This window comes from Carassius gibelio, chromosome A2, assembly GCF_023724105.1.
Source record: "Carassius gibelio isolate Cgi1373 ecotype wild population from Czech Republic chromosome A2, carGib1.2-hapl.c, whole genome shotgun sequence".
Lineage (NCBI taxonomy): Eukaryota > Metazoa > Chordata > Actinopteri > Cypriniformes > Cyprinidae > Carassius > Carassius gibelio.
Window position 1 is genome coordinate 10,502,928 of NC_068372.1, and position 11,773 is coordinate 10,514,700.

Sequence of the window (11,773 nt, forward strand, 5' to 3'; positions counted from 1 at the left end):
CTAACACACACTCCTCCTAATTTTCTGTAAATGCTTTATTGAAAACAGATTTGTATTATTTGCATCATGTTGGTTCAGAAAACGAAGATCTCTTGCTGTGGGTTCCTTTTTTTATATTTTATTTATTTATTTATTTTTAAACATAATTTATTTGTTTTTGTACAGTGGCAGTAACATCTGTTACTATTTGTTGTCATAACAAATAAATGCTTTTCATCAAGGAGATTGTTTACACTAAATTTGCTACAAGTAGGTGTTTGTCATTAAGAAATCTGATTTCCTTAGGCTGTCTGAAATATTGGACTGATATAAGTGTTTTAGATTCCATGTAATTTTTCATTCAGCAGGCTTTGTGTTGTTCCAGCACTGAACACTGGAGGACAGTCTTAACCATCCACTGTTTCTTGCTGCTCTAGTTAATGTTGAATCTGATTAGATATTGTGCTGAAAAAGATTCTAGTTGTGACTCCAGATCAGTGGCTTTATGCCTGGGGGAAAAAAAATATATTACTGGATCAGACCACTTAAATCTAAAGTGTGTGATTTCTGCACTAATTGTGTCACCAATGACAAATGCAAAAAAGGTAAGCTTTCCAGATGAATTTCCAGAACCTTCCCGTCAGTCAGCTCTACAAACTCATACTTTTGATTGAGACAGTACTGATATGTTTTGGAGTTGTTCGGATGCTCAATATTTTCAGAGACCTGCCTCATATACTGTACCATGTCTAAGTAGCAACTTTTTTCACATATTTTACATAATCTCTCCTCCCAGTCTGGCATGAACGGCTGAAATAGTCTATGTATCAAAGGAAGGCCCTGCCTTCTGAGATACGAAATGTGCTGTGATTGGTTAGCTGTGCCAGTGTGTGTTGTCATTGGCTCCACTCGGTGCCTGGTCAGGAAATGTCTTGCTCCTTACCACAGCCGCCTGCTGCAAGCTTCAATGTATCAATTAAATCAATTTAAGTGCGATTTAAACCCGGACGATTGTAACCACTCTAAGCTTGTCTGCCGTGGGAAGGCTAGCGTGTCTCAGACATAGGGATAACACTCGTCTTCTCTTTTGCTGCTCAACCAGGTCTCGTGCAATATCACAAAAAAGATATTACAAATCCCCAGAAAACATGTATTGTAGTCCAAAAGAGTCATTTGTTGTAGATTTTGAAAAGTGATTTGTTCAAAAGAATATCTCCTTTTGAATTACACTTTGAGCTTTGTAACTTTGCAGATCTTTGTAATGATCAAACAACAAAGTTATATTAACTAAAGTTATATGATAAAAATAGATTTAGAATTAAAGGTTGTTTTGGATCTATATAAATTCACTTCTTGATCTAGATTTTCAGATAAGGTAATTCAATCAGGCTTTGATGAGGTATGCCTTAGAGGAATCAGTTTACACATGGCTTACTTAGAGTTTTCTTTTTATGTTAATCTGCGATAAACACAAAACTATTTTTAATATTTAAAACTATATCAGATTTAATCTGAAGATGTAGCATAAAATACAATTGCAATTTGTAATGGAGAAAAATATCAAATGAAAATGAAATGCTGTTCTGTGATGCTGCCCCACCTTTACAGAATTAACAATAGACAAGGATTTGCTTTCAATTAAAGGTAATTATCTCCAGTATGAGCTGTCATCCTCTCTCACATACATCAAGACTGTTCTACCTGAGGGTTTTGGAGTGTCTCTGGACACTCTCCAGGCGCTGAGTCTGCGGATCTCTGTTTCAAGCTCCATCTCGCTCTTGTCAACCTGTTGGCACATGCAGGCAAAGATGGCCATCATCTCTATGCAAGAACACAGTCAGGCCTATCCTTCACACATCGCCCACACACACTCATCCTACAGATCATATAAACCAATATGTCAAACATCTCCAATAATATTGCATGCAGGTCAGTGAAGTGGAGTGTTGTTTTTTGAGTTGTCATCTTGTGGATGAAACGTTAATTCAACATTGCCATGATTAAGAGCTGGGAAAGGTAGGTAATGTCACATTATTTACCTTTTACTAAGTTCATGTCTTTCTGTTGAAAGACAGATGTAAATATCTGGATAAAAGGGTCAATGCTGGAACATTTTTGTTTTCAGTGGGAATTCAAAAAGTAGATTAAGAAATAATGCTTCAGTTCTAGGATTCTGCTGTTAATCCATATGGTGTTTGTAGCATAAATTTGTAGTCATATTTACTATTACAGTATTTGGCAAATTTTTGCTGGAAAAATCTAGTCATTTCAATAGGAATCAATGTGCTTATTAATAGGAATTGTGAATTTTGCTAATTAATGGGTAAACGATTTCCCCTCATGCATATTCTGGATGGAATTTGAAAGTGACTTCAGTGTGAGCGGTGCTTCGTACTTCCCTACGCTACTGACAATAGACAATTAACCTTGTTTTTTCCCTCACAATATTTCAAAGGATGACGCTGGTATAACTGCAGACACATTTTCCATTGCTCTGAGAATTCCTAATCATTTCAATAGGAATCCATGCAAATATAAATTTTGCGTGAGGCGAAACATTTTCCTGACACCAATTTCACAGTGGGTTCAGTTTGGACATGCAGATTTCCTGCATTAACCAACAGAAAGCTGCATTGTCTGACTTTGAAAGTGACAACTTTGTGAGCTGTGCTTCAAACATAGCAACACTATTGACATCAATTTATCTATGATTGTGTCAGCACCTTAAAAACCATATTTTACAAAAGGGCATAACAGCAATTCCCAGGATATCCCATTTAAGATTCTCTAGGGTGGAAAACCGTAGCATGCACACTTTTAGAGAAACACTACCAGATGTCTTTGATAAAGGACAAAAATGAGGAAAAGGCAGATTTATGAAATTTAGCAAGTTATATCAATGTGCAAGGTGCACGTCTCTTCTTACACATTCGTCTTCTCTGTGCACCTGCCCGCAACCTTACAGGTGTTATTTATAAAATTGATTTATGATGCAGTTTAATATATAAGAGAGAAATATAACCCTCACTCCCGCAGAATGCCACACCTGCCTAAAAATGGCACCACACCAGTATATTTGACATTACTGTATTTATATTGGATGTTTTAGAACTTAAATAACTTGGGACCTGAAGCACTTCCTGATTTTAAATGATTTTAATCTGATATTTCTTACCATTTCTGCAATGTCATAGAGATAGCCAACTCCTTCTGGGCCTGGGTTCCCAAGGGAGCAGAGGAAGAGGTGACCTGTGGACAAAGCATATTACATCACTTTTCAAGCCTATTTATGTTTAATGTGTTGGCTATTAGATCATTAAAACAAGTGATAAAAACAAAAATACTTGGACAGTTTCTTGCAGTTTTTGATCCAATAGACTCAAAGCTTTTGCTTTAGCAGGCCCCAGGAAACAGTTCACTAAGAATGTAAGACCCAGTGAGAAATGAAAGTCAGTGTCCTCCACAAAGTCTTCAAAGAGCCTGGCAAAGTTCAGGTCATAAGTAATACTGATCTGAATCCTGAATACCTCGGGCAGCAGGGGGCAGCAGAGGACGCAGTTTAGTCAAAAATATCCTTTGCCAGGGAAAGCTTGTTTACTGGAGACTTTATGTCTGATGTGAAAACTGTGCAAGAGTGTGTACCCATGATGTCTCTCTGAGATGACCGCACACAGCTGTTTATACTGCCATTTTCACCATTCGCTCCTCCACATAGGCCATGAGGTTCTGCAAAATGCAAACCATCACAATAAGAGTCTTTATGTCAATTAGAAAATAATACTGAAGATCTAAACTGCACCAGATATTAACACTTAAAGGTGCCATCTGTAATGTTTGGCAAAAAAAATCAAGTCATACTCCACATTCCATACCAGATGGGGGCAATATGCCTCAATAAAGTGAATTGGTCTACTCTAGAGTAACAAACGAGAAACGGCATAGTCTCTATGCTCCGCCCCTACTTTCACAACAACACTACAGCCATAGCCGAAATCTAACTGTGCGTTCACACCGCCGGCGTCTAGAGCGTCAAAAATCGCTCTTGCCGCTCTGCTCACGACGCTGCAGAAAGATTTGTGAGCGCTCAGACGCTCTAACGTAGATCGAATGCTTATTTTGTATTTAAAGCGGCCGCAAAGCAAACAAGCTTGTTGATCTCGTGCAGACTACCCACAAGGAGTTATAAGTTAACCTCATTAAATATTGTTGTGGACGAAATATTATGATCCTTTACTTAAAATGAACAATCTCAGACACCTTGTTCCACGTATCACTTTGAATTTATTTTTTATGTCCTTGTACGCAAACAGGGACACATCATAGATTAATACAAACGCTAAACAGCAATAATCAACCTGTCCTTTATTCTGCTTGGGAAGTAATGTGCTAACTCTCAAGCATTCACCGTGAGACACACACAATTGACTCTTTTCACACGCTTTCACGCCACACATCAGTTTTTTCACGCACAGAAAAACCACGAAGCAAAGAGGACACGGAGACCAACAGACTAGACAGAGCAGGTTAGTTATGATATAATAAAATGGGTAACGTTAAGTTATAGCTAGCTAATTATCAAACGCAGCTACGGTTAGCCATCGCTAACATTAGCACGTTTATCGAACAGCCTTCGATACATTTCTATGTTATAACTTCCCGAAAACAAATACACAAACATATAAAACAAACTTCTAGCGAAATACTAACAGCATCTAACTTACCAATCGAAAAGAAATGTTGAAAGTTCAGAGTCGAACCTCATTTCTTTGAGGTCCATCAGTTGTCTCCAGCGATTAAAAGCAGTGCCGATGTTTACTCGGGTTCGGCTCCTTTTCTTATCGGATTTGATTTGTGATTCCGAGCGCGGTTGTTTCCCTGTAGCAGGTGGTGGTCTCTTGCCAAGGGCTTGAGCCATAATTTCTCTCTGTCAGGCACGCCGACAAGCCGTGCGAGTTATTAGTGTATTGCAGGTTGGCTGGTGGTTATGTTGCCCGCATACCGCCTCCCATGGCCGAAACTGGTATTACGACACCTGTCGAGCCAGGGCTAGTAATGCTAATGCTAATTAAGGTTGATATCTCTGCAGCACTATAACTTGACATTTTTTTAATGACATCATCGCCCTTATTTCTTCTCATTCTTTTGATGCGTGTAGGTCATGTTATGGATATTTTTACCTCAATTTTTGCATATGGCACCTTTAAAGGTGAAATAGGTGATTGTCTTCAGAAACATTTTTGTTATACTGGTCAAAAGTCTCTTCACATCCTGATAGCAATCATTAAGTAAGTGGTTTAAATTTATTTATCTGTATTTATTGGTCCGAGCGTTTTAAATAGCTTTCCTACCTGCCTGTCAACGTATGTATCGTCATACCTCTGTGCACTCTGTTTGCGCAGACAGAATATGTAATTAGCGCATTCATGCACGCTGTGCAGACAGACCTAGAATGGCAGACAAACATCAACAACCCGGTCTTCCTTCCTGGTATTGTAGTAGTTATACAATTTTTTTCATTTTCCAGTAACTCCTATTGCACCTTTAATTATTCTGTTATTTTGACTATTGACATTTTAATTATATGCAGTGAAACAAGTTTTAATATCTTCAGTTTTGATTTTCAGATGAATTTGCAGGTTAAGGTTTTTTTTTTTTTTCAGTGTGTCTATGGATCTGAATTTCTGTTATACAGTTTTCAAATTATATGATCCACTTAACTATCCATTTTTAATAATTATGCTATCTTAGTAACGTGCATTTATAATGCTGCACAGAAATATTGTTCTTCATTAGACTAATCTACAGGCCTTTACACAGCTTTGTACCCTCTTCAAATTCTGTTTAAAGATACAATGGTGCATACTATTAATACTAAAATAATATGATCATAAATTCTGTGTAAAAGTATGTAATGCTAAATACTTACACATAATTTATTATTTATTATATAAAAGCCTGTAGATTAGTCAAATTAAGAACAATATTTCTAGTCTGAGTTTCTAGGCCATTAAGAGACCAGTTTATCATTGCTGTAACGTTAATCACAGACACATCACTGCCATCACAGACAGTTCTTAAAGGTAATTCTCTAGACATGAATCAGTGAACAGAACTTGATAGTTCCCATAATGCACTGCTTAACAAATTCATGTGTTTGGGTTTCTTTGGAATATGTGTCATACTTCAAAGTTCATTTTTAATGATTTTGTTTCTAATCTGACTTTAATATGAATAGAGAAAAAAACTCACAGTTTTGTACAGAGCTAAATTGAGGCAGGGGCAAAATCAGAGCAGAATTCATCCACAAGAACATAAAGGCAACAAATCTCTTCTGTCATGAAACATGAGGTTCAAATATTAGATACAGACAATACTTAACCAAAATAAGTATTTGACCATTAGAGGTACCGCTGCAGCGTATACGGCTAAAATGCATTTGCAGCTTTTAACACCTAAGTGGCAGTTAAACAATAGGCCTACACTTAAAGTTATCAGGCTAATGTGTCAAAATCTCTGGTTACTTGTGTAACCCATGTTATTTTTCATATGTTCACATTATTGTTGAGTAGCTATGATGTAATGGGAATGCCCTCTGTGTGTCCTAATTGTCTGAATACCCACAGAAAATCATGCAGGCACCACCTCGAAAAATGCAAAAAATGCCTCTAGTATGCAGCATGAAATGCTCGGCAGCAGATGCAGGGTCTTGTCTCGATTCAGAGAACATGGGTTATGCATCTAACCTGAGACGTTTTCTTTTCTGTATCTGGCCCAATTATGAACAAGATAGTATCCATGGATGGTTAAAGTGGACAAGACCCAGGAACCAGGAGCAATGGTCCACCATGGGTGAGTGAATGCATCTATGCACAGAGATGTTGGTAAACTTAAGGGGGTCGCACAGCGGATGAGAAGCACAGGGCGGCATCGCACCACATCTTTAAAATTCGAGCACATTGTTTTCTATGGGTGTATGCACACTGGCGTCATTCGGCGTCTGTCTGTGTTGCCCAGCTTCTACTAAGGACGCTCATCAAATTCCTGCCATGCCACAGAGTGCCATCTGCATAATTTTATATTAAATAACATCATATTTGTTTCAAATCATTGTTTATACGTGTAGCGTATCAGACCCAAACCAGGCAAATTAAAGAGTCGATCAGGACTGTGGTTGAAACACGAGCCGAATTCCTGAGAAAGGCAACAGGAGGTTGTAAATCATTCCTAGTGCCACAAGTCAGAAGATAACCAACCAACCAACTCTTTCACATAACAGCTTTCAACTTTAACACCACTAGAACAATTATTGACAATTTCAATTTGGAGAAGAGATTGTCAAATTTGGGGCAAGTAATCAAGATGCAACGCCGGACATCACATGTAAACCCATTAAAGTAATAAACAAGATCCTTGGATTGACTTCCCCCTACCTAGCAGAACCTGACTGAAATTCATAAGGGGACCTTTTAACCTCTGGTCTCCACAGAAATCTTTATGTCAGAGAATGGCACAGAAACTGTCTTTTCTAGATATAAATGGACCAAAATGAACTCAAAAGGACTTATAAATGAATATGAGTCCATTCCTTATCTCCATATTCATTTATATGTAACCCACACATTTGACTATCATGTTTATAATCACCTATTGTGTATGTCTTTTAATAACTATTGGATAGCTTAAGGATTCATATTCATGTTTAGTATGTATGTGTTTGAATCTGCTTGCTTATGATGTTTCTGACCATCAGTTATTTGTCAAATGTATAATATTCTTGTTATAGAAATCATGTCCAAAATTATACCCTGCAAGAGCGGGAAAATTTGGACCACTTGCCTGATAAGATAACATATGATTTATGATACCCAGAGCAAAGACAATATCTAATTGGTCAAGACAACATTTGAGGTGTGGCCAAAAAGCCAGTATAAATACTAAAGACATCATCAATTTTGCTTTTAGCTTGGTTTTAGCTTTTGCTATCAGTCATGCCGGCTTTAAGCTTGTAGCTTTGCATTCAGTCATCACTGTTAGCATTCTTTGAGCGCGGTTCCAGCATGCTTTCTATCTTCCTGCAACTTGTGTGAATGTGTGAGTCCGTGTGCTTATGTGTTAGATTAGTTTATATGTCTTAGATGTATCTAATAAAGCCTTATTCATATTGAAAAGATAAGTATCTTGTGTTTTCTGCTTACAAGTTAATGTCTTTAACTGCCGATCTTGGTACTGTGCTAATTAAGTTTTCACTATAGTTTGGATATTAATATCCAGTGCAGATTCGATGTTAAACGGCTCGTTCAGTGAATCGCAGGGCGTCTCGGTGATCAGCCTTGAAACAGTGATTCTGTTCAAATCCCTTTAAAATCTTAAATGGTTCCCTTTGAGATAAATTGACCTGTTTCCCTCACATGCGTTATACCAAGCTACAAAATACTACTTAAATTAGTTGAACAGCTTGAATAAAAAATGTAAACATATATACTTAAATGTAAAGTAAACATAGTCCTTTTAATCTTTTATTTTTGGCTGGCCCTGGTACACACTTTTGGACAGACAGGGGAAAAGTGGCTAATGGGGCTGGGCCAGAGCAGCATCCATGCACTTTGTGACATTCCATCTATGCTGGTATTGGCAGAACTTGGAGCTTACCTTGTCAGCAACTTTGTCAGTGATGGCCTTTATCTTGTCTTTGATGTTCTTGGTTAGGAAGTTGAGTTGATTTCGCACAGACTCCAGCCGATCCATTAGAACCTCATGATCTTCAAGTGAGAACACTATGGATTTACAGATGTTCAAAAGCAGAATAATCCAGTTGTAACAACAACAAAAATACCATGCTAATGAACAAACTGGTTTTGCACTGACTGAGAGAACCTTGGTTCAAAAGTGGTACCAAATATTGTTTTTGGGAGCTTGGAGTGTCCATTAAGTGTGTTATTGAGTCATCATTATACCACAATTATCAGGAATCAAGTCACGATTGCAAATAATCAAAATAAGATTTCAAGATTTTATCTACGCTATCAACATGGGTGACGTTTTCCATTCTCATCATTGACTGTTCATATTGCTGAATCACAACAGACCATCTATTAATGCAATCATAAATTACTGTGAATTTTCATCCCTGGATCCCCAGAATGTGAAGTACACTCACCTATTCAAATTTGCTAACTTGGCTCAGTGATTGCCACTATGGAAATGGCTTCATGGAATATATGAGGTATACCAAATAGATCACACATCTGGGAGCCAGCAGCCCATGGCCTGAATCGATGCAAACCAGCTTGCTTAAGGAGACCGTCATCACGTCACACCATTTCTGGGTAAAGCTGTCATAAATTATCTTCTAGTCTAAACAGCATACAGACAGGACTAAGGCTCATTTTCCACAAAGCTCCTCTTAATCTTCATTGTTTTTAACCTCACTGTCAGACAGTGATTATCCTGGAGCCAGTCACCACAGTTTGAGCACATTCTCACATCAAATGTTCTTTCAAAACTCTGGAACTCCATCAGTCACTCTTGGAATCCTTCGGCCAAAGCACTGCCTTTAAATAAAAAGCACATGCCCCATTTCGGTTCCATAATACCACCAATATATAAAATATGAAATTAATATGTGTGATGGAGCATCATTTTTTCACACTTAAAGTTGTATTTCAAACAACATTCTCAATATCATTGGGCCACTCCAAGATTTATTAGCATCTGCCTAAGAGTGTTTTATGGTTGTTGCACTCATTTTTAACTTGAATAAGCCTAGTTTTTCTTGGTCTTCCTCCAGAGCAGTGTCAAAAGCAGAAAGCTCTGTACTGTGTGACCAAAGCAGTGGAGCCTACCAGTCTCTGGCATTCCCTGGGCGTGGTGAATCCTGGCACTCAACACCTCCTTGGCAGAGACAAAGAAGATGCGGTCAGGTGCCTTGTTAAGGTCTAATACCTTTAGCTCCCCCACTAAGAAACTGACACAGCGATCTATGTGTTATTTTAGCAACTAAAAAAGCATGAAGTAATGAACTACCCCTCCATTGATACACTTTAATTAATATCATTATAAACGTATAGTTCATAAACTTTTTCAATATATTTTCATATCTATTTATATGTGAATATACAAAAAAACCTTCTCAACTGTGAAGCACTGTATTATGTTTGTGAAAAACATTGGAAATTATGAAGTGTAAGCACTCAAATTTCTGAACCTATAAATCTGAAATATATGAAGGAGGAATGATAAATTATACAACAATCTGCATTGTTTGCAGCAGTTTCATGTGGTGAATCACTTGTGGCTAATAAATATGGGTTATAATTCATATGTAATAAAACTTACATCTTCCAGATACTCTGGCTTTAAGACAGATGTGTCCCAACGATTAGTTAGGATGAAAATGTTGGGCTTTGATATGCACTCATTCACTTTGTGGAAGAAGTGGTTCTCTTTTCAATGTAGAATGAAACAAATAAAAACAAAGCATTTAGATAAAAAGAAAAACAGCAAAGCATTTAAATTAAAACACTACAGACACACTTTTTTCAGTGATTAGTTACTCCCTCTACTAACAGTGTTTATTATAGTAGATTCAGAGATGGCCACAAGCACAAATACATCAGCATCTAAACAAAACGTGTCAATCCAACTGTCCAACTCTGATGTGACATCTATTCCTGGGCTGCAGAGTGAGAAGACGAGTGTGAGTTATTAATATTTTATCAAACATCACATCATGTTTAATTCTTTATTGCTAATTAGATCAGGCAATTTGATGTCTGATTTTCATTTCAGCAATTTTAGCACATATGATACCAAGAATCCATAAGTGCTTTCACTTATCCTTCTTCACAAAACATCAATCCTTGTAGAGATACTTGCCAAAGTTAATGTATCTGCCAAGGTTTTAGTTTAGTTTACTAATTAAATACTTTGCACACTTTGAAGTATAGTCTCAGTAAACTACTAGTTTAGTGAACTTTACATCATACTGTACGTGTACTACTATGTCCCTATTTAGGTTTTAATTTGTATATATTTTGTTATATGAATATCTGAACATGCAAAACATCCAAAGAAAGAACAGGGTATCTGCTTGTAATGAAAAATATTTTATTCTAGCTTCATGCATTCTTTTTTTAAACACTTTAAGTTACATAAGTTACTGTTTTACAAGTTACATAAAAAATAAAGAAATAACATTTTGAACAAAAAGCTGAAAAAAGACTATGAATTAGATTCAGAATGATAATCAAAACGTAGACGGAGCCGATCAACACCCCAAAGCTTAACTGAAATGATTACCTCTTCATTGTTCAACATTTTATTCCATAACATTAGTTTTGATGCTGTGTCATGTCAGATGATCGTGTTAGATTACATGTGTTAGTATCTGTTAATTCTTTTTTTCTTCCTCACTTGTTTTTTTTTCTTCGTTTTTTAGTTTTTTAGAAAATGTGTGCATAAGATGTGTACTAGCACCCTCTACTGTATAATAATAAAACCACGGATTCCAGGAGTATAGCTCAAATATATTTAGACTTTTTTGTAAATATATGAGGAGTACATAAAGCTCATTTCTGAGAAGTATTGTATTTATTGTTTGAGGCATTTTGGCATGTTTAATCAGTTTTCAGTGTATGTTTTAATGAGTAGTGGTTCTAACAGAATCATTTAACAGAATCAAACTGTTTTCCTTTATCAATTGCATGTGAGGTTTCTCATTTTAATTACCCTGATCATTTTTAATAATTTGGCCAAGAGATGGTGACAATGTTCCCTTGTTCTAATTTAAACAAAT

General features: G+C 36.8%; 1 pseudogene; it reads right to left on the reverse strand.

The window, feature by feature from the left end:
• Positions 1-1,627: 1,627 nt before the first annotated feature.
• LOC127939635 (mitofusin-1-like) lies at positions 1,628-11,285 on the reverse strand (annotated as a pseudogene).
• Between the last annotated feature and the right edge of the window lie 488 nt (positions 11,286-11,773).